This window comes from Pelodiscus sinensis, chromosome 6, assembly GCF_049634645.1.
Source record: "Pelodiscus sinensis isolate JC-2024 chromosome 6, ASM4963464v1, whole genome shotgun sequence".
Taxonomy (NCBI): Eukaryota; Metazoa; Chordata; order Testudines; family Trionychidae; genus Pelodiscus; species Pelodiscus sinensis.
The window spans coordinates 49,314,323-49,338,594 of NC_134716.1; the positions used below are offsets into that span (position 1 = coordinate 49,314,323).

The 24,272-nt window shown below is 43.0% G+C and overlaps 1 protein-coding gene across 1 annotated transcript in view; it reads right to left on the reverse strand.

Moving 5' to 3' along the window:
* The window catches only part of CDC42SE2 (CDC42 small effector 2), a 113,596-nt gene extending 95,558 nt beyond the window's left edge, over positions 1-18,038 (reverse strand). Inside the window, exon 1 of the mRNA XM_006131876.4 lies at positions 17,628-18,038. The gene's annotated coding sequence lies outside the window, so the exon portion shown is untranslated. The remainder of the gene's footprint in view (positions 1-17,627) is intronic.
* Between the last annotated feature and the right edge of the window lie 6,234 nt (positions 18,039-24,272).

The window sequence follows — 24,272 nt, forward strand, 5'->3', positions numbered from 1 at the left end:
CTGGGAGTTCCTATGTGCCTCCAGCTGTGAGTCCCATCCAGAGTAAGGCAGACCAAGGAGGGATGAGACATCCTCTTCCCCTGCCTGTTGCTTTGGGGAGAGGGGTGGAGTGGTGAGGAGGACAAGGGACTGAAGGTTGGATGGAAGGCTGTGCAGAAGAGGAAGTGACAATCCCACAACCCTCTTACAACAGCTTTGTGACCCGCCTCCCTCATCACAACACTCTGAAGTTTCAGATGTAAACATCTGTGGAACTGACTACATTTTCAAATCCTCTAATAAGAAATTAACAAAATTAACCTTAAATTTGTTAGGTCCCTATGTATATGGCCTAAGAAGATAAGATAGCAAGATACATCACGAAAGCATTATGAAATAAACCATAAGTTTCCTGCAAAAAGCTGGATTAACAAAGAGTTATTAAATGTGAAATGAAATTATTCTGCACCTGCTGAATAATGACTGTTTTTAATGCATAAACATCCCAATCCAGTTCTGACTGAAGTTAATGGCAAAACCTGTTAATGGTGGTTGTATCAGGCCCCAAGTGACCACTTATAAGATGACTTTCTTCAAGAGGTTTAAAGCAATGCATCATTTCCTTTAGTACAGCCAGAGTGGATGTCAGGAAAAACTGTAGCCATTTGGAATCTAAAAGGTACTAGGGGACGGCTCCCCGATTGCTATGCTCGCCAACCTCCCTCTCAGTGTATATTTTATATATAAAATAAAGGACTTCAGAGGACTTAAATACTACTGCACTGTACTTCCCAGCAGGGAGCTGAGGCTCATGCAACAGATTAGGCCTAAGAAGTGTAATTCTCCCATTAAAAGCCGTCAAAATTCAGATAGTTTCAACACTAAGAGGTAAATTCCAACATTACAGAATTTACCTTTAAAAAAAAAACACAAAACACCCCACACACAGACTTTGAAACCATTAAATCAAATAGGACCTGAATATTCTCAGTCCTAACCTGCCTCAAAATAGTATTTTATTTTCCCTTTTCAAGTACACACCCTAATCAACTTTATGTTTTGCTTCCTGTCAGCACTTATGTCTTCTTATACAGAGAACTAGACTACATGGCACAAACACTAGTAGCAAGTGAAATTGGACACAGTTGGGTCTCAAAAGTTCAGCCAGGACAGGCCTCAAGTCTACTTTCATCTAACTCAAATTAAAATCTGAATATATTTGGCATAGTTTTTACACTGCAAAAATTAAGTGAGTGTACACTACTCGTACAAGTATCTGACCCTAAATGACAAAAAAAGAAATGTGAAATGATGAAATGTGAAATGATGGCTGTCAATCCATTTGTAGTTCACTCCACAGGGTAAAGATATTGCAACACTTTTAAAACAGTTTTTAATCTTACATCAGTGCTGCAGAGCCCACCTCATCCTGTTGTGCTTGAAGAGTAAAGATGCCTCTTTACTGTCATACTTCTCCCCCAGACCTGAAGTGTTTTGGTGAAATGATATGCAACATATTTAAGCAATTTTTATTTTTGCACTTAGAAGGATCCTTTCAGAACTTTATTACTCTGTCATTTTAAAACCTGTTTTCAAATGTAGCAACTTCACTTGGAAGTGGTAAAAAAACAAAATCAGATTTGAGCAAAGCCTGCATTAATAAATTAGCATTCATTCCTATTTGACCTAAGAAACTAAAATCAATTAAAATTAAGCATTAACTTGTAGTTCAAATTACCCCGGCATGTCCACTTCAAATCACACAGATGCCCAACAGACTAGTCTTTTTGGTTATAAGTTCTTGCAGAGTGATGTTATTAGAAAACAAACCCTTGGTTCTAACATAGAACTGCAACATGTTAGAACTGGTAGGAAACGCAACATAGGAGAGACCAATACATGGTTTTAAAAATAGATCAATATTTAAAGTAAAACATAATAAAGTTATGTCCTTTAACAAAAAAATCAGCAAGAATTGGATACATCTAATATGTGATAACTAAACAGTTTCATCTCCCAAGAAGTGTATGATGGTATCTCTAAGCTAAAAAATTATTTAGCTAAAAAATTGTTCTACTGCCTGATTCACTGCTTCCAAGAACTGCAACATGTTTTCAGGAAATAAAGCCTTTCATAGTCACATGTACTCTCACAGAGGACAGATTAACTCTTTAAGGAACAAATGAGGTCTATGTTTTTTTAACGAAGGAAAAACATTTTAATAATAACACGATGCACTGCAAGCAACTAAAACAAAAGGAACCTTTACCAAAATAATGCACCAGAGAGTTTAACACAATACCATTGATCAAATGGCTCTGTAGCTGATCACATTTTCTGGAAGTTGTTTTATGTGCCAGTCTGAAAGATGCCAGATTCAGAACCTCAAGTGCTAAAACACTTGTCCCTCTGATGAGACTGGCTTCAAAAATTCAACGTATTGGTGGTTTTGTAATGTCAAATAAAGAATTAATTGGGGCCTCCTACTCATTCATTCAGGCCATCCAATATGCAAGTCATTAAAATAAAACTTGGACTTGAACCACTAGGAAAGTCTAGCTTGGGGTGGGCAATAAACAACCCACAGGACCAATCTCTAGAGAACCCATCCTCGAGAAAAAGATAACTTGTGTCTAATAATTGAACTGCAATGATTTCTTAGAATTTCTGGTTATTTTTTTATTATTTTTTTAAACATGGCACACATTCTACTTTCACCGATACACAGTCTTTACTTTTTCCCACTTGGTTCAAACAGCAATAGTCTCAAGGCTATCTTTCCCCTCCTGCCCTTAACATTTCTCACGGCAGAGTACTAATATAGACAAGCTGATGTCAGGAACATAGATGATATAGTGCAGGCCTACTCAACACGCGGCCCATTGGCTGCATGTAGCCCACAGCCTGTTTGTTTGCAGCCCGTGGTGCAGTTTGGGTTTATGCAGGGCTCAATATGCGGCCCGCAGGTGGGATCCTCTGAACATGGCCTCCACTGGGAACATACTCCATAATGGGTAGGGTTACTAGGCAGGTTTAGAAAAAATACCAGACACACTTGATGGGGGGGGGGGGGAGAAGGGGACTGGCCAGGAGGGGGGCGGGGCTGGCTGGGAGGGCAGCGTGGCTGGCTGCAGGAGATGGGCGGGGCCGGGGGTGGGGCTGGTGGGCAGGGGCAGCGCAGCTGGCTGGGGAGGGCCGGAGGATGGGGCTAGCGGGGGGGGGGGGGGGGGGGTCGAGGTAGCGTGGCTGGCCCGGAGAGATGGGAGAGGGGTCGGGCGAAGCATGGCTGGCTGGGGGAGATAGGGGGGTCAGGGGATGGGGCTGGCGGGTGGGGCAGCGCGGCTGGCCATTGGAGATCGGGAGGAGGAGAACCAGCCAGCAGGAAGCAGGGATGGCAGGGAGGGGGTTGGGGGCAGCAGAGTTGGTCGGGAAGGGTCAGGGGAAGTGGGAGGAGGAGGGCGGGGGACTGACCCGGGCACATGCAGATCCCGGGGCGCTGTCAGTCCCGCGCAAGGTCCGGAGATGCGCGAGTGAGTCCGGCTGTGGCTTCACCACACGTTCAGGAGCAGGGACAGGGCTTCTCCTCCTCCCCAAGGCATCAGACGCAGCCAGGGCTCCCAGTGCCAATCGCTTCCCAGCCACTCCCCCCGCCCCCACCAGGCTTCCATCCAGCATCCAGCCACAAATCCAGGAAATACCGGACATAGCACATGTCCGGTATATTCTGGATTTTTTTTTACTGGACAGAGCGCCCAAAAACCAGACTGTCTGGTAGAATACCGGACACCTGGCAACCCTAATAATGGGGAGTCAATAAAATAGCCTGTTGCTATGCGTTTTAGTAGTTAAATTCCTGGACTGCCATTGCTCATTAAAAGTGCTATCATAGGGGTGGAAATCAGGTAAATATTGCATTTTATTAATATCAACAGAACTGACTTAAATGGGGCCTGCGTGTTATGTAGTCTTGTCTTAATCTTTGCATTCATGGCTGTCAGTGTGAAAGAAGCTATTTGCATATATATTTGCATGCCCTTACAACCACACTTAAGTTGCAGCCCTTGGCACGTACTGTTAAGTATCACTGTGGTCCCTGAGGGTTCCAAAGTTGAGTAGCCCTGATATAGTGGGTAAAATAATATCATTGCTACAAATTGGAGAACAAAAAATAGTGCAGAGGAAGGTAAGATAGCATGACCATCATGATTCACGACTCATTGCATATTCAGTGAGATTCCTATAAAGCAACAGTTTAAAAACATTTCAAGGTGTTCCGGCAGGATTTCAATAGAAGATGAGCTACTACAACTGAAGGTGCATATTAGAAAAGCTGCAATTGTAAATATTTTTTTCTATGCCACAGTGTCTTAGACCTCTCAAAATGTTATTATAGCAGCAGCATACAGAAGACTTATGTTTACTAGTCTCACTAAGTTTTTATATGCCATTGTGTAAATAAGGAGAAAAGCAATATTTTCTTGTGTTTGATTTTGTGAACAGATTAGTTGCTGGATCACAATAAATCAGATGCTGAGAGGAGTATGTTTTTATGGGCATTAGTACCTTTGGCTACATCGTATTATTAATTAAGCCCAAAGAGCTGCATACTTCAAAGAACTGACAGCTTCTAGTGGCAATGAACACATAAGATACTAACCTCAGCTTCTGACTTTACCCTTCCTCCCACACAAACATTACCATGGTGATGTGCAACATTTGTTGCCTGGAATTTTGAAGTAGGGCTGTATCTAAAATGCCTTTAGTATCTTTGACTAGATGTGAATACAAATTAGGTTACATTTAAAGACACAAGATGAGTCACAAACATTTGATAAATATTGTCCTAGGACTGACTAAAATATCTTTTAAATTTGACCTACCTGAGCATAAATCCTCTACTCCGCCTTTCCAGTTATAGGGGAAATATTTTTTTAAAATCCAAATAGATTAAATCTGGTATGAAGAAAGGCATTAAAATTATTCTATGGTCCTTCTAAGTGTAATCATAACCCTTATTATTTTATTAGACATACCAGTGCTTGAATAACTAGCTACATGCATTTTCTTCCACCAATTCTTTAGACTTTGATTGCTCCAGAAAATGCAACAAATTGAACACAATATTGGAACTTCCAAATAACATTAGTTCATTCAATTCCAAAACAACAAAGCTATCTAATCATCACAATATGTTGCTTTGTTGGTTAGTAGTTAATCAGGTGCATATATTTGAAATACAAGTTGTCTGTCTAGGTTGTAAGTTACACAGAACAGGGATCATGCTTCCTCTGCATTTCGTACTTTGCCAGAAATAAAGACAGGTAACAAGCCAGTGGCAAGCCAGCAACATATGCAAGACCTAACTGGATCTGCATTGTCTGGCTTGTGATCCGAAGGCCAGATCTGGCTTGTAGGACAATTCTGACTAGCCCGTGAAGCCCCTCTGTATAGCATGACTTTGCATGCACCATATATGTGAGATCATGTGATGTCACGTGAAGGATACTGTTTGACCACCTAAGGCATGAAAGTGAATTGTTGCATGCCTTACTGAAGCTATCATGCCTGCCATGGCAACAAGCTTAAGTGGAGAGGAAAAAAACTAGAATATCCACCAACTCTGGCATAGATTATAGGGCATGAAGCTGCATGTGTATAATACTCCACAATTTCTATTATCTGTCAATACTAATTAAGTGGGATCAAATAATACTCTGATCTTGCAAGCATTTACATGTGTTTAACTTTATGCATGTTCATGGTCCCCGTGAAGTTAGAATTAAGGGCTGAAATTAAGGATGTCAACATGTAGTCGATTACATGATTAACCGATAAGCCTGGGCTACACACTTCTCCCCCCCCCCCCCAACTCTGTATCAGCTACCTGCTCCCCTCCACAGAGGTGGGGGCGGGGAGAAAGAGAGGAGAGGAAGGCAGGCAGGAGCAGGCACACATGGGGAGCTGGCTTTTAAGCTGGCTCTGCACATTCCAGTTCCACAGAGCCTCTTCTCTCCCCTTGCTACCTCCCATAGAGGCAGTGGGGGAGGGATAGAAGCAGAAGCAATGTTGGGAACGAGCCAGTTTAAAAGCACTTCCCGCAAGCACCAGCTCCCACCTGCCCCTTTCCCAAACCTAAATGTGTAACCACAAATTTCAAGTGGTTACACATTCACACAGTTACCCAAAAGTTAACATCCCTAGTGTACACACCCTCTAAATCAACCTCAATGCAGACTTAGACTCACAAATTTGCCCTAGTATCATCAAGAAGCTGTACCTGCTACAAGACACTTACTTCTGTGCTTTCTTTTGAGTAAACAAATAACTCATGTCAATATAGCCAGAGATAACTGAGTTTTATCCCTGAAAACAGAATAAGGTCATAATTTTAATACTGAAATAAAAGGAACCTGAAGAAACATAGCAGGCCCTGATATACTACTGAAAAAGTCCATGCCATATATAGATTCAAAGGAGTACATCACTTGAACACTTGTATTCAAATTTAATTTAAAAAAATTAAATGTAAATAGCAACTAGAGTTACTGACATTCAGCTTCTTCTACCACCCCATAGGCCTCTCCAATGTTTATGGTGTCTTATAGAAACTAGATAGTACTGATTACAAGACACCAAAGACATATTAATGTATACTTCAGATGATACACTGAATAGTATTTGCAAGAAATATCAGAGGTAAATAATTTATTTTAAACAGTTAGTTATAGGTAAATTCAGCAAATATGTACAGTATTGGAATCTACATTTTGGTCTGTTGTAGGTGAGGTTCTCAAATATTGTCCTCAAAATGATCTCAGAAGAACTACTCAGAGAAACATCCGTGTTCGCTCTCTGCTAGCGGCATTACATCCATTCTGGACCATGCAATTTGTTTCCAGTGTTGAAACACTCTAGGCCATTCTTTACCCCCGAAATATTGATTTTCCTTACTGTCACATTTTTAATGCCTCATGGGATATAAAACATTTTTGCTAAGAATTCAGAGCAGCACAATGCTGGAAAAGGAATTGGACATGCTACACCTAAGAGATATCAAATAGCTAAAAGATATCACTTCATCCACCTTGTCACCCAACAGCTCTGTAAGGGTGCCTCTACACAGCACCCTAAACTCGAAATAAGATACACAATTTGTGTAGTGCAAATTGTGTATCTTATTTCAATTGAATTTCAAAATAGACTATTTTGAAATTTAGCATGTCTATACGGCACCAAATTTTGAAATAATGTGCTATTTCGAGACTTCCCTTCACTCTCGTGGAACAAGGGTTACCAAGATGTCAAAATAGTGCACCTGTTATTTTGAAAAATATTAACCTTTGGTATCCTGAAATAGCTGATATTCTTTAAAATATTCTTTAAGAGGCCACTGTCTCTCACAATCAATTGTGGGAAACTGTACGTACTAGTCAAGAAACAGCAGTTGAGTGTAAGTTGTATTTGGAATACATGTAAAAAGGAGCCATTCCTTTAGCAAGCAGTGCCTGATTGAGAATAGCTGTATCACACAATGCCAATAAAAGAGAGAGAGAGATGGAGAACATTATCAATTAGCACAAGAAGTTATTGGGTAACAGCTGAAATGTTCTGACAAGGAAGTTAGTTCCATTTGACTTAAGTGCAGTCATTGTGCAAGACGTGATCTCTCCAAAACCTGGCGTAAAAAAATGCGGGAGGGAGCACTTACTAATAAAGTGATATCAAACCCCAAAATCAAGCAAAACAGAAATAATCATTCTAATAAAAACAATGTACATAAAATACCAAATTTATAAATTTAAACAGAAGAACAGTTTCTGAGATTGCTAAGCTAACTTGGTACAAATAGCTGATTTCACTCAATAATATAGGTTAACCCACTTACCTTTGAAAATGGGCTATTAAGATTTTGTGACCCCACATTTTCTACTTTGTTAAAGGCTTCATACTGTTAACAGTTTTGACTTTTTATGGATATAGTGCTTGCTTTCTAGAAAGTTCAAAGCAAATGCAAGCTGAGAACCATTTCAAAAGTGTAAATATTTCTTCAAGCGATACCTTGTTAAAAAAACCCAAAACACTGAAATGCTTAGCAAATGAAAGTGCCATGTGTGCTAAGCAGTTATTCAATACACAAACTACTTTCTTTCTTTGGACCCTGTTTTAGATGCACATAGAACAAATGGCTCTTTGTTCTGATCTTAACAGATGCAGATAATTAGATATTTTATCCCTACTTGCTTGTTAAACTACTACTGTATGTACTTGGCTGGGAAGACAGATCACTAGATACAATTTTTCTCATTAGGCTTCATCTTAAGATATGGAGGAGCCTGAACGCAAACTACTTATATGACATTTTTTCCAAATATCACCCGAAGAATGAATTTGTATTTTCCACATTGCAGGAACATCACTACACAATTAGTCCGAGCAAACATTTAATAGGTATTGCCATTTCAGCTTAGATACAACTTCAACTATAAGGGCTGGGAAGGTTTGCTTGCCCAACCAGGAACAGCATTAGCAACTTGCCCAAATGGTCAAAATCAATTGTTAGAGCAGGTTGCAGCAGGAGGATGTTTGACTGAAAAGAAAGACTGGGATGATCAGACCAGTAGTCTCTATAGCCTACATTTCAGTGTTAGAAGGAAATTATCACTGTGAACTATATATTAGGCAAATAAATATATGAATCATTCATCAGAGATTTCCCTACACCCCCAGTTTTGTAAACTATGGTGCCCTACAGCCCACCTTCACCCTCATGGTCTCCCCTCTCATTGGCCCTGACACCCCCCTCCCCCCATTTCAATTCCTGGGGAGGCTACTGTCCTTCATTGATCACCTTTAATCTAAGCAAATCATCTTAAAATAAAGAGTATTTTAAATATTGCAAAGAATGTTTAATATCTATACTAAAAAGGTATACTAAGCTCTAGAGAAAGAATTCTCTCTCTCAGGGAGTGTTCGCTGGGCTTCTGGCTTTCATATCTGCTTTCTAGTTCCCTATAAGTGATTTTTACTAAATGATATCAATATATTTGTATTGTAAGTTTGAATCCAAGCACAGCAGTAGTATTTTACCACTCTGTCTAGCAAGCTCAGCCAACCAGGGTGACTTCATCTTGCCTTTCTACTAGCAGCACTCTATAGCAGGTGATGTCCTTGGCAATGGATCACACAAAAAATGTCAAAGACAAAACAGATATGAATGACTGATCAGTGAGTTCAAGGAAGGTTTTTGACATGGACTGGGAATTCTGTTACCAATAAAATATAGAATAATAAAAAGAAAGTCAATATATTTGGTAATCTTTTCAGAAGATAGATCATTAATTATGGTTTTAATCCTGCTAGAAAGGAACATGTGGCTGGTCCTTTACACTTGCCCAAACACCTTGGTTACTCTGTCAACTGTACACAGGAAGATACAGTAAACTACTCCAAGTATGTCAGTACTCATTTAATTGTATCTCTATGAAGGGTGACTAATTAACTGAATATTTATACTCCCGTTGGAGCATCAACCTCTGCGCTAACAGCAAATACACTACAAACCCCCAATATAAGCCCTGTCATGGGACACCAGTCCTTACTCTCCAACATTTATAATTGCTGGAAGGAATGTGAAAATAGGAACACAAAACACAGCGAAGAGGGATACAACTAACATAAGTCTGCTTTAATATGGAGAGAGGCTATGCCTATTTGGCTTTTAATTTATATATAAAGTCTTTTTTCCCCCTCAATCTCTCCCCCTGCTTAAAGTCCTCCTTCACAAACTCTGAAAAACTTTTGACTGGTTTTCAACTAGTCATAAGCATCACTGCTTGAAGACTAATTTTTTACCCTACTTGTAACAAAAAATCCAACTCCACAGACTCATTTTCAGAACCACTGTAAAAAAAATCATTGACATCAGGCAGGTTTTTACATCCTCAAAGAACAAAGTGTATATTTGGGGTGTGTGGGAGGAGAATACCAGCTTGTTTTAAATCATAGCTGACACATGTAAAGACTAGCAATAGACTAATTTAACTGACAATTAGGGGACTAGATCACTTAGCACATTAATTGTTGTGCTTTAACCTCTGGGAATCCAAGTCCAACTGTTGCCATGGTGCCTGAATATATTTTTAATGAGATGACTAGAAAAGTGTCCTAAAGGCTTAGTAGTGCCCTCTCAGTTTATAAGTAACCACAGCCTGACTGTAACACAAAAGCATGTGCAAGGCTGATGAAAATTCAAGGACCAAACATGCAGTATTACTCTCGGCTGATTTTGGTTCTTATCTTCATTTTTAAAAATGAAGGTACTGTATTTCAAATTGTGAGTAATCATGTATCACTGCTATTCCAAAAAGAGCTAATCAATTTTGGTCTTCTATTTGTGCTTGGTTTTTGCACTGTGGCAACAATTTTCATGTGGTCATTATTAAGAATCTAAATCAGTAAGTTATCGCGTTAACATACAGAAGCAAAATATCAGATCTGCCAGAAGAATTATACACTTTTCAGAGGTAAAGACTTCCAAAGTAAGATGCGTTATCTTTAACTTTTGTGCTATAACTTGTATCCCCAAAAATAGTTTACAGGTAACCTCAAGAGACACCATTCCTCCTATTAGGTTACATTCCTATATGCTTTTGGATGCATAGCTTCTAGAATGAGGAGTCAGCCAGGTGAAAATTCACTCAACTATTAGGACTAAAGCTGGAGACACAGAACATTCAGGATGGTTCCTGTCTGCTCAGAAAGCAAGCTCTGAAAAAGAGATTTAGCAGTAATCATTGCTGCTGGAAGTCAGACTGATTGAAGATCCACTATTGTAACATAAAATAACTCTCAGATGCTTTTTCACCAACACCAGTTTCTAAAAAAACAATTAGAGCAGGAAGATTTTTACATCCTCGAAGAATGGAATATACAGGGAGAGAAAAGCAGATGGTGCAAAGAATACCTTCTTGTTCTCAAACGCAGATGACGTGTTTATTTAATTCATTTCAAAGAACCTGTCCACAATTGCTTTTTTTTTTAAATAAACAGGCCAATACAGTACTTTCACGAGAAAAAAAAAACCTATCTGTGGCACTGCTCAAGATGGCATATTTGTAATGTACACTATTGCTGCCAGCATTAACCTCAGAGCACTTCATAGGCTCTTATGTAGCAAGATGTCTGTGATAGTAAGAGGACTGAGCTAACAGACAAGGAAGGGCTCATATTAATGCTTCCAAACAAGCCTTCAGAATTGTGAGGCACCAGCATTTTGGTTTAAAAGCGACACCATGTATAGAAGGCACAGGTAGTCGGAGTACTTTGTAGAAATTTGTTGCTGCCTTTCCTGCTATGTCCACTAAATTTATGAGCATGAAGCCAGATAAATCTTCATTTACAAAGTACCAAAGCAAAAGTAATATCATATCAATCACACAGCTTAGGGGTTTTTAACCTGTCTTCTTTGTTTTCAGTTAAATGTTTATTTTATGAACAGAAGAAAACATAGATCAACATGAACAGAAATGGGAGAGCTACTAAAAGCTACCAAAACAGAAGCTACCAAATGAAAAGCTACCAAAACAGAAGTGTCTGTAAGTATTTGATATGAATGTGATGAAATGAGGCTCTAGCAAACCTTGAAAAAGTGGCCAAGCTGACCCACACATGATTGAATTCCCTATTATAGCTGATTACTTGATGACAATCAAAGATGTTTAAAGAGAGAAATATACATGCAGAGCTAAGATGACTATAGCTCATTAGCTACACATGCCAGCCGGGTGTGTATTTATATAAGGAAAGAGACAGTAGTACTAATTTTAACCACACCTTGTGCAAGCTAAGGATGTTAAATATCGACTGAGTAATTGAACAGTCGATGCATTTTGCATCAACTATTCGATTAGTAGGGCACCTAAGCCTTTGAAGTATAGCAACAGTCCCCCGCTGACCCCAGGCTCCATGCCAGGCTGCTGCTTTAAAACATCGCAGGGAACCTGGCATCAAGCTCCTCATGGCATTTCAAAGCAGCAGCGCCACAGCAGCGCCAGGATCAGCTAGGGCAGGGGTGGCAAAGAGCCAAAATATCATTGGACCCAGCACGAAGAACCGGGGCAAAGTTGTCAAGCGAAAACACACACACACACACACACACACACACACACACACACACACACACACACACACTTAGAGGCTTTTTGGCCACAACAGGCTCCCGCCGGCTGACATCATCTTTAATGGCTCCCCTGCCCCAGTGAGTACAGGAAGCCGGGAGGAGAGGGTCATTTTCAGCGGTGTAGGGACAGCTTTACGAGCCGCAGGGGGAGAGAGGGAAGGGGAGATGTGCTTTGCAAGCCGCACCCGGGGGGATGGGGGAGAGCCACATGCTCATGAGCTGCGGGTTGGCCACGGCTGAGCTAGGGAGTCCCCAGTTGATCCAGGCTCCACATGGCGCTGCCACTTTGAAATGCAGGGAGGAGCCTGATGCCAGGCTCCCTGTGGCATTTCAAAGCATCAGCGCCGCACGAAGCCCGGGGTCAGTGGGGGAGTCCCCTGCTGATCCTATGCTCCATGCAGCGGTGCCACTTTGAAACGCTGCATGCAGCCTTGGGCACCCCAGCTGGCCTTGGGCTGCACATGGCATTTCAAAGTGGCAGCGCCGTGTGGAGCCCAGGGTCTGGCCCCAGGCTCCAAGCAGTACCCTCCCATCCCTCTCCCCTGGCCTTTTTCTAATAGAGGCAACAAGGGGGGGAAGCGACTAGTCGACTAGCTTGTTGATTATCCAATAAGCATATGCTTATCAGATAGTTGACTAGTCCACTAGTCCACTAGTCCTTCATATCCCTAGTGCAAGCACATGTTGTACTATCATTTTCCACAGACCCTAATCCTAATCTTCTGCTGACTTCCTGGACTTGAGTATGATGAGAAATTCCAAATTATATGGTTGCTTTTGGGATGTGGTCAAAGGATCACTTGAAAATAATCTGAGACCCCTTAAATCCCAATTTGAGTCACACAGAATATTAACTGCAGTTCAGGGGATATTTACACACAGAAACTACTACTACAAAAAAAATCACGATGGGGAATATGCTCAGGAGACAACACGACACACATGTCAGAGCTTTGTGAATAAGTCTGCATAACACTGACCACACTATGATGGCTGAAATTCACCCAAAAATGAAGTTTGAAGGCTGAAAAAACAGATTTGCATGTAATATGAAGCAATTACAGATACTTCTAGGGAGCAGTTTTATGTCAGTGATAACTTTTCAAAACTTGGTATAAATTAATAGATGTGTATCAATCATATAAAGTTCATGCCTCATTTGCAGGGACGATTTATTAAACTGCACCTAACGAACAAAAGTGATGTCATAATGCCAATCAAAATTTTGTTTTAAATGGAGAAGTTCTTAAACTTGTTCTTACAGGGAAAACACTGCATTAGACAACCAAACAGAAAAGAATAGAAGCTATATAATTTATCTAAGAGTTATCAGGGGAAACCTAAAGCTGAATTATATTTGTTTTAGAATTCTAGTAAAAAACAAAAACTGGAAAAAATATTTGTGAACCAGCCAAAAGCTGTGGACAATGCAAGCAGACACAGAATTCTAAAAAGTCAAGTATGTTCCTGGCATCACACTGGATCATAACTTCACCCTAGTGGGCAAACAATTAATTTCACAGTTACTGGTGGTTAACATATTTCTTCATCAAAATCTAGTTTTTCTCACTAAAGACTCAATCATGTTAGCACCTAATACAGTTCTTGCTGGAAAAAAATGTGTTAAGTACTTCTTACTGACTGTGAAGTCTCCATGTGACATTACATTTTCTTATCACCACTATTACTCATGATCTATCATTACACCCCTGTTCTGACAGAAAAACACCATGAAATATTGCCCTCCCAAGTCACTTAAGAAAACCCTGTTCAGTTTCCCCCTTTGTGCTATTTTTTTTTCATTACTCCTTTGCTAAAAATCAGTCAACATATTTTTTTGGACAATAAGAACGAAGGCAAGATGTTTAAAAGGCTCCTGCTCACTTTTTTTTTTTAATCATGACAAGCCATACCCTTTGCTAGCTGTGCTCAAATTGTTACAATACCAGCAACTGCAGAATTCTGACAAGTATGTGGGGTCAGAATTAATGGTATGATTCAAGACAAGTTGTTTTTTTCTTGTTATAAAATATAAAAATTTACAGATTTAGAACAAAGCGTCTCACCTATCTCAACTGTGATAGCGTAAAGCTGAATTAGGTTCATTTGTGGACTAATAAATTATACTCAATGATCCTATAGCTTACTCTATTCTTCACTCAAACAATGCAACAGAAAGTTATTAAAATACTTGAAAAAGCTAATTTTATAATTCCTGCTTTACAGACCTTTGGTATGTACAATGTCATCGGATTTCTTGGGGGGAAACCTCCCCCCCCCCACACACAAATGAATTCTTTGTTGCAAGAAGGACTCCACTATTGCTCATAGAGAAAAGCTAGAAGAATATTGTTAGAGACCCTGCTCTTCTTTGGAAAACACACTCGCCTCTTTGGATGTGTCTGCACAGCAGGGCTTAACTCGAAATCAGCTATGCAAACTGAGCTACATCAATTGAATAGCTTTTTTTCGAAATAGTTCATTTAAATAATGGGAGCATCTACACAGTGCTTATTTCGAAACAGACCACTCTTCCTCCGACTTCCTTTACTCCTTGTACAATGAGGGTTACAGGAGTCAGACTAAGTTGTCCTCCAGCCTGACAGTATTTCGAAATAACTGCCTGTAGTGTAGATGCAGACTAAGTTATTTCAAAATAACGCTAGTTGTTTCGAAATAATGTTGTTGTGTAGACATAAATTACAATGACTTTATAAGTGTAATTAAGATAAAAAATTTAACCTTTACTTCTAAAATTCTTACTGAACCTAAGGCAAAAACTACAGATTGTTTAAATTTCAATCCTGCAAATACTTACCCACATGCTCAACTTTACAGAAAGTGAATAATCCCACTGAACCAAGCAATAAGTTCAGTGAGACAATTCACTTACATAAGAATTTGCAGGATCAGAGCCATACTTACCACTCTTCAACATTTAATCTTTAACATTACCTTTTTTGGCAAAAAAGGAAATGACAGCAGAAACTGAAAGAGATCAGGAACAGACTAAGAGTAGCACAGGTGTACTGACAGTACAAGAGGTGTCACTTCCAAAATGACTTGGCTTACCCCAAAACAATTTTTTACTATTATGAAATAACATTTTATACAGTAGTCTAAAACACTGTTGGGTATCTAAGAGAATTTCACCAGCTAACTCCTCTTTCCTACTTAGATCAACATGGGTGTGAGTAAGGTAGGATCATATTGGCAATTATAAACTAGAAAAAACAGACTCAATCATTGGACAAAATTCTAATCTCACCTGCATCAGTGTAAATCCAATATAGTATCATTATCATCACTAGAATTATTCAAGTTATTCCTATATAAAACAGAACAGAATTTGGCTTTACGTGTTAGGATTCAGAAGGGAAATGGAGAGCTTAAAAATATTACATGAGCTTTTGTATCAAAGATAGATCTTTAATGTACTAAATCAAGTTACCATTTAGTGATGACAAAGTAGTAAAATTGTCAGAAAAAAATTCTTTGTTTTTATTTTGAGAAAAAAATATAAATATCTGTCATCACAGCACGGACTGATTGTTTTGTTGTTGTTTTAATTGCCTCTAGATTAGAAGATCTTGTCAGTCACTGAATATAAAAATAAACAAACATTTACCCCAAATCACCCAGAGAGCAGTCAGCCTCTGGTTCCAAACAAGACTCTCTCTCTGTCTCTCCCTCTGTGTGTATGGGAGGGAAGGGGGGAAAGTGTCACTTATTTCATACTAGGTGTCAAAGTTTTAAATCTCTTCCTATAATGTTATGTTTTCATAGCCTGTAAAAAGCAATAGTTTATGCCAACATTCCTCATATAATGTTAGTCATATCAATTAAAACTTTAAAACATATCTGGAGCTTGTCACTTATCTGAAAAGGCAACTTTTTAGATGTCTTGTACTCAGAACTCTGAATTTTGAAGTTAACAGGTTTAAATCCGAAGACAGATAAATTCATGTGTGCAACACTACCTTAACGTTCTAATGTGCTGGGGTCTAACTAACCAATGATTTTATACATACAACTTATGGATAGTGTCAGGCAATTTCCCCAGAACAAAGTTTTGTATGTTACTCAGATTTGTACTATCTAATAATGAAAGTGGTCGCATTAGCCATCAGCATCAAATACCAAACATTTTCCCCACACATATGCAGTCCTGCTCATGTTCAGTTACCAATGCTGCATTACAGTGCCATTACCACACCCTCTGTGCCAAGAAAGAATAGCAAAAAGAAGCCTCCTTTTGTCCTTGAGCTCAAGAAGCACTTGCACCAAACAACCTGTTAAAAGCATCACCATCTCATTCAATGCTCCTTCTTGTAATTTTCCCCCCAGAAACATTCGTTTTTAATAATTTTTCAGCAGAAGAAACTGTCCTTACTATCACTTCCACACAAAAAAAGAACAAGGAGTTTGCTAAATATCTTTAAAATTTTGTAGGAGCAACACTTTTCTCACAATGAAATCGACAGTTTTGGGGAAATGCAGCAAATCTGGCCTTATGATCATTGCAGATAAGCAGGGGGAGGGAGAGGAGAAAAAATAAGACATTTGTGCTCTAAATCCCTATTGGAGTTTCCTCTCCTGCTCTCTTTAACTCCATGAGAAAGAGCCAAGCTGTGCAGGCTTAACATTCAGTTAATATTTTGCTTAGCTTGGAAGGAGGTGGGGAAAGAAAGCCCTTGATTTTTTTTTTATTATTAATATCCAGGTGTAGGGTTTAAAGCTTATTAACAAAACAAGTGTATTGTGAAGGGTAAATAGCAGGGGGGACACTGTATGTAGAATCAGAGAGATTCGGCTTCCTTCCCCAAAACCTTTGGTCCATGCCATTGCGAAACCTGACCTGCCACTGACAAGAGCACAGCTTTATAGCACCAAACATTTGCCAAGGTTTTTTTTAGCTTTCTGCTCCCACTTGCTTCACTCTGCTAGAACATTGCACTCAGCCTTAGTGTTGCCCTGCGTGGGGAACCCCCCGCCTTCTGCTTTTGGTTTGGAAGGAAGATAAGTGACAGCAGGATTGAAGAGGACTTTCCCAGGATTGAAAATGGAGCTCCAAGCTCTGGTGCATAGACAGTCCCACCGCAGCCCACTGGGGTCCACGCAGGTATGGCTGTGTGTTTCCCACAAACACACCCGCACTGTAGATCACATTCGTCTTCCAGACAGGGATGACAGCCCAACGCCCCCAAGTCCCAGCTCTGTCCCCCTTCGCTGGCAGGAGGCTGGGCGAGCCTGAATCTCTGCTTTGCTGCAGCAGTAGGCTTGGGGAGGAGGGTGATGATGGCCGGGGAGGGGGTCTCTCTGCTTTCTAGGGAGGGGAAGACGCCACTCCCAGCGCACATGAAGCCCAAGGCTTTCGAAGAAGGGGATTAGCTAGAAATGGGGGAAGCACCAAAATTAGGCCCCTGCTGCCCCATGAGCCCCCCTTCCCCAATCCCTGCCAGTCACTCACCTCTCGCTACAGCAGCCCCTGCTCCTTTGTCTGGCTTCCTCTCGGCACCTCCGTCTCCCTCCCGCCGGGCGCCCGCAGCGCTGGGGAGGATGGAGATGAGATCAGTGCAGGCGGCTGCGGAGCCCGGGCGATCACATGGAGCGGGCGGGGGCCGCGCCCACTGCCCTCCCCGGCGGCGGGCGCTGGATGCGGCAGGAGCAGCTCCCGGCTGGAGCGGGGGTTGCCGCCGCCCTGCCCGGGAGGGGAGGCGAAGATGGCGACCTCGGCGCTGCTGCGGGAAGGGAAGCGAGCGGATCCCCCGGCCGGCCCGCTCCGCTCCCGGCTGCTGCACCTCTACTGCCGGCTCGGCGAATAGGGGAGGGGACAAAGGAGGCCGGGCCGCCGCCAGCCCCGCTCCCGCTCCTCCTCCGCACTTTCAAACAGCCGCCAGAGCCGCCCGGCAGAGCTCCGGCAGCTGGCGGGGGCGCCCCCTGGCGCCTTCTCGGCACCGCCCGGCGGGAGCGCTCCCCGGGCGCCCGCGGTCAGCGCACCCCCGGCGGGAGGTGGCAGGGGAGCCCAGAAAGCGCGGCACTGGGCCCTGGCGGCGTAGCCTGGGCCCCCGGCGTCCCTTCTCCGGGCCTGAGCCCCTGGGGGTTGAGTGCAGTTCTCTGGCACCCTTGGAAAGGGTCAGCAACGGGAGGGCAGGGGCCCTGCTTTCAGCAAGGAGCAGGCTGCCGTCCTGGTCTGACCCCATAGACTGAGGTGGGACAGCTCAGGAGACAGCACAGGGCACCCTGCTCTGGCCCTGCAGATGAGCTCAGTGTAAGCTGGAAAGCTTGTTTCTCTCACCACCAGAAGTTGGTCCAGTGAAAGATATTACCTCACCCAGCTTGTCTCTCCATGATCATGGGACCCACACAGTGTACAACTACACTACACTCATCTATTCACTTATATTCCTCCCACATTTTACTTTGACTCTCCACAGGTCAGAAAAACAACAGGACACTCCTGTGGTTTTCCACTATCCTCCAAGGCTTCTTTCTGTAAACGTGTTTTCATAAAAAAATGTTTAACAGGGCTCTTGAAAATCAAGGAAATGGTTTTGAATACATCTTAGAGCATGTGAATCCCTATTACTCTCTGCTGTAGCAATGGGGCAGAGGCCTCTGGTTCCTTTCCTCTGTATCTGGAGAAGAAAATGTGACAGTACTGTGTTTGCTGTAGAATGCTGGGGCACCAATGAAACATAGGCTGTGTCTACACTGCACCCCTTTTCCGGAAAAGGGATGCAGATTAGACACTTCGGAATTGCAAATCCACGGGGATTTAAATATCCCCTGTGGCATTTGCATTTACATGGCTGCCGCTTTTTTCTGGCTTGGGGATAAGCCGGAGAAAAGTGCCAGTCTAGATGCAAGTCTCCGGAAAATAAGCCCTTTTCCTTTCAAGTAGGAATAAGAAATCCTCCAGAAAAGGGCTTATTTTCTGGAGAATCGCGTCTAGACTGGCACTTTTCTCCGGCTTATCCCCAAGCCAGAAAAAACCAGCAGCCATGTAAATGCAAATGCCGCGGGGGATATTTAAATCCCCCGCGGATTTGCAATTCCGACTCGTCTCATTAGCATCCCTTTTCCGGAATGTAGACCTAGCCATAGTGTACAAAGGACTAAATTGCCTTCTTGCATTTATCAGTCTTGTTTCCCTCCTTGTTTTACAAGACCTTGATTCTGAAAGGTACTGAACCCCCTCCACTCCCATTGAAATCAGTGGGAATGGGGATGTTAAAATGCAGGAAATTGTGCAAATGTGTAACTGCTGAAAAACTCAGTAGTTACATGGTTACATGCACCTGCAGCTGGCTCCCCAGGTTACACAAAGCCTGCATGCAGGGGTGGCAGGTTTGTATAATTTTTGGTGGTGCCCCATTAGCCACGCCCCCTGACTCCGTTAACCTCGCCCTCTGACCCCCATTAACCGGGCCTCTGGAGGAAACACGCTCGGGGCAAGATGGACACGTGACCAGAAGTAAAAGGTGTCATGTGACCCCTCTCTAAGGACTTTTCCCACCATCCTCCTACCAACAGGAATTAGTTTGGCCCCCACCAATGCCCCCCTCATGCAACTATCCTGCAATTGCATTAACTCAATGTGTGTGACATTAACTTGGGGGCAGAGAGGCAGGGGGATGTGTTCCCTCTAAGAATATGTCTACACTCGTGGCTACTTGGGCAAATACAGCCATTCGTGTGCAAGAACCCACAGAGTATTGTGACGTAGTGGGGGTACCTGGCTGGTTTCTATGCTGCTGGCTCTGGGGTAACCCCCACTGGCTGCTGTGGGTACCACGACCCAGCAAAACAGGATGAGTCACTATGCAAACCAGTATGGCCAGACACCCCCCATGGAGAGGAACAAAGGAAGATGGAATGCTGCCCTGGCTGGGGGGCAGGACTGGAAGAGAGTTAGTTAGTGGCTGGCTGGGAGCATGGAGGAGACAGCCTAGGGAAAGGGGCTGGAGTTTAGGGGCCTAGTCTCCCCCATCTCAAGGGGGCCTGAGGCATCCTAGCCCAGCTCTGTGATCAGACTACATCTGTGCTGTGCTGTAACCTGGAGAGGCAATAAACTTCCTCTATTCCACTGGCTGGTGCAGTCTGCTTGTGCCATTTCGGGGTGCAGGAGACGGGGGACCCCCAACGCGCAGTCACAAGTATCCACACTGCCCACCTGCTCTTGCACAAGGAAATTTACAGTACGGCGTGGTAAGAGAGGGCATCTTGTGCGAGAGCTACGCTCTTTTCTAACAGGTGTAAGCTCTCTTGCGTAAGAGAGCAGAGTGGATGCTCAGCCGGGATTTCTTCCGCAAGAAACCCCTATGGCTAAAATTCTTGCGCAAGAGAGCACACTGCCATGGATGCTCTTGCACAAAAGCACAGCTTGCACATGGCAGTGTGGATGTGTTCTTGTGCAAGACTTCTTGCACAAGAACTCGCCAGTGTAGACACAGCCTAAGAGTTTCCTCCCATGAACAGAATGAATTTTGTGTTGTGCACCGCTACTGAGTTCATGTGGCTTGTTTGGATGTGTCACTGGGGCACCCAAGTTATTAATAAATATTTTATAAACTTTTACCTTTTTTCTCTGCTGCCATGTCTCCTCCCCTTGCTCTATCAGCTCCCCAGTGCCTGCTGCCCCCCAGCTCCTCATTCTCCTTTGCTGTCCTGACTTCTGCCCTTATCACTGCCCTCAGCCCTCCTGCGACCTGCCCCCCTCCACCAGCCCTTCTCTTCCCCCTCTGCCCATTCTGTCAGTAGGCCCACTCTGATCATGTGAGCTACCCCTCTTCGTCCCCTCTTCTAACACCTCCCTCTACATACCTGCCCTGCCTCTCTCCTCTGGTGCTGGTCCCTCCCCTGCAGGTGTCTGCCCTTCTGCTTCACCCCCAGAATCCCCTGGCACCTGCACCTTCCCTTAGCCCTGCACCCTCCTAGTGCCTCCCCCTTCCCTCACTGCCCCGCCCCCTTTTCCCTGATGCCCACTCCCTCACCACCCTCTGCCCTCATGCCCCTCTGCCCTCACACATGACTTGCTCCATCTCCGTCTTCCTCATGCCCATCCCTTCTTTCAAGCCTTCTCCCAGCACCTCCTCCTCCCCTCTCTGGCCCCCAATGCCCTTACTCTCTCCTCTCCCAGCATCACCCTGTCCCCACTCCCACTGACACCTCCCCTCCTGCCCTTTTCCTCATTGTCTGCACTTGGCCCCCTGGCATTTGTCTCTCCTCCACGCTGTCCCTCGGTGCCTTCCCCTTTCTTCCCCCTCTCTCTCCCCCTCTGCACAAGCCCCTTCCTCTCTCACCCCTTCCCCTATTTTCCCCCTCCCACTCCACACAAGCCCCTTCCTCTGTTTTCCCCCTCCATTACCTTCTGCCTTCCACTTTGCAGGGCCAGAGTCTGCGCTTGGGCCCCAGAAGTCCCCGGACTCCAAATCCAGCGCAATGCCACGCCAAGCAGTTTTAAAGTCCTGGGCTGTGACATCACTTCACACCCAGACGTCTCCTCGCTTACCTGTAAACGCCACGCATGGCAGCAGCAGTCGGCAGCATGCGCTAGCAAGAGGGAGCCAGACTGAAAGCTGCGCATGGCAGGGACAGGGCTGGGGCCGAGGGGGGGGGGGCTCTGGGGCCAGGGTGGGAGGATGCGTGGGGGGGGGGGGCTGGTAGGTGGGGGCCGGGGCCTGCTCCAGGCAGGGCCGGGGGAGAGACCCAGCTCCAAATATTGGTGGAGCAGGGCCCCCAGCTCTGAATATTGCTGGAGCATGGGCACCATGAACCTATATAACTCGCTGCCCATGCCTGCGTGTAAATGTGAATGTTAACTGATAAGCCCACGCTTATCTGTTAACCATTTACATGGTTATACATTCACATCCATAAGGGGAAACTAAAAACACTTGGCGCCTTTCAAAAGATAATCAGAATCTCACAGGCTGCACAAAATTCCCAAATGCCTTGAATTCTTAAATTAAGTCCTAGTGTGAAGAGCCTTTAACTTCTGACTGCCTCAGAGGGTGGGCCCTTAATCAGCATTGACAATAGCAGCCTGATCTTACAAGCAGCTGATTGCCTCCTGTACATCAGTTCTCATGGATTCAAAGGGAAGTGAGCTGTTTATCACTGTGTGCTGGGCACTCCCCTCTTTGTAGGATTTGAGGAGAAAAGGCCAAAGAGAAAAGGCTGAACATTCACTCCACTGACCTGAAAACTACAAATATGGAGTAGAGCATGAAAAGTGATAAATATACAGGTTGAACCACCCTAGTCTGTCACCCTGGGGATGTGACCAGTGCCCAACCAGAGAATTTGTTGAACCACAGAGGTCAATATTGTCTAGCAGCATTACCAACACTTCCATTGCTTACTGGGTTATTGGAAAACATTGAGAAGTAAATTAGAGCTAAATAACAGCACAGAAAACTGAGAGCCAGTACTGGTGGCTATCAAACTTTATGGGACTGCAAGAAACTTGGCCATACCCATGCTACGTGACATCCAGCTAACTAAAATCATGCTGAACCATGGATGTTGCCTCACCACAGAGCACTGAACGAAAAAGGTTCAACTTCCATAGGGTTAGATTTTCCTAATCACTTGGCAAGGTTGGTGACAACCATGCAGGGATGGTGACAACCATGTTAAAATGCAGGTAATTGTGTAAATCTGTAACTGCAGTGAAAGCTATCAATTAGCTTCCAACTCTCCACATTAGGTAAAGTGTTAATCCTTCTTGTACCAGGTCACATATTCCGAACTTTATGAATCATATATTGGTTAATTTCTGAGAAAAAAATGGACAATGTCACAATACAAAAGAATTTTAAATAAACTGCATGTGAACAGTATTATATATCTGGGTAAGGAGATCTTTATAAAAGTAAAAAGTTTCCTTATTTATACTGCCTAGAACAGAAGATTGTTATAAAGCAGCCTAGGTAAGTTAGCATACAAAAGACAATCTCTAGACATTAAAAAAATTCTTTATTTTGAATGCGCATGAATAATTCAGAATCTTTTATACAGTAATAATATATGTGTAAAATTTTTCATATATCCTAAATTATTCTGAAAAGCAATGGTAATGAAATATAATAGTCTATTGTAAGAGTGCTTTCCACGGATTTTTCTTGTCTTTTTGCGTGTTTTTCTCTCTCTTGTTGTTGAACATCTTTCTGAGGGATTTCTATTTACACTGTATTTGTATCTGAAATAAAAATATTAAAAATGTGTTGAATACAGAACTACTGAGTCCCAGCCCAGTAGTCTAATCATAAGATCATTTTATTTCTCAGGTTTTAAAATGGGATTTTAGAATTTCAGCCCTCAAGATCTGTCTGAAGGAGGCAAAGTAATATTGAAGCAGATTCAGTAACAGAATAACTGTGGGCACATCTACACAGCAGGGCAAAAGTCAAATTAAGATATACGACTTTATCTATGTCAATGGCGTAGCTGAAGTAGAAATAGTTTAATTCTGCTTTTGGCACTGTCTACACAACAGGATGTCGAAGCTTAATTCTGCTTTTGGTGCTGTCTACACAGCAGGAAGTTGAAGAACACTCTTCCTTCAACTTCCCTTACTCCTCATGAAATGAGGGTTATAGGAGTTGGAGTAAGAAGTCCTCCATCTCAATATTATTTCAAAATAATGGTCTGCTATGTAGATGCGCATTTTGTTATTTCGAAATAAAGTCAGTTATTCCGAAATAATGCTGCTGTGTATTCATACCCTGTGGCTACGTCTACACTGGCCCCTTTTCCGGAAGGGGCATGTAAATTTCACCAGTCATCGTAGGGAAATGCGCGGGGGATTTAAATATCCCCCGCGGCATTTCAATAAAAGTGTCCGCCGCTTTTTTCCGGCTTTTAAAAAAGCCGGAAAAGAGCGTCTACACTGGCCCCGATCCTCCGGAAAAAGTGCTCTTTTCCGGAGGCTCTTATTCCTACTTTGAAGTAAGAGCCTCCGGAAAAGGGCGCTTTTTCCGGAGGATCGGGGCCAGTGTAGACGCTCTTTTCCGGCTTTTTTAAAAGCCAGAAAAAAGCGGCGGACACTTTTATTTAAATGCCGCGGGGGATATTTAAATCCCCCGCGCATTTCCCTACGACGACTGGT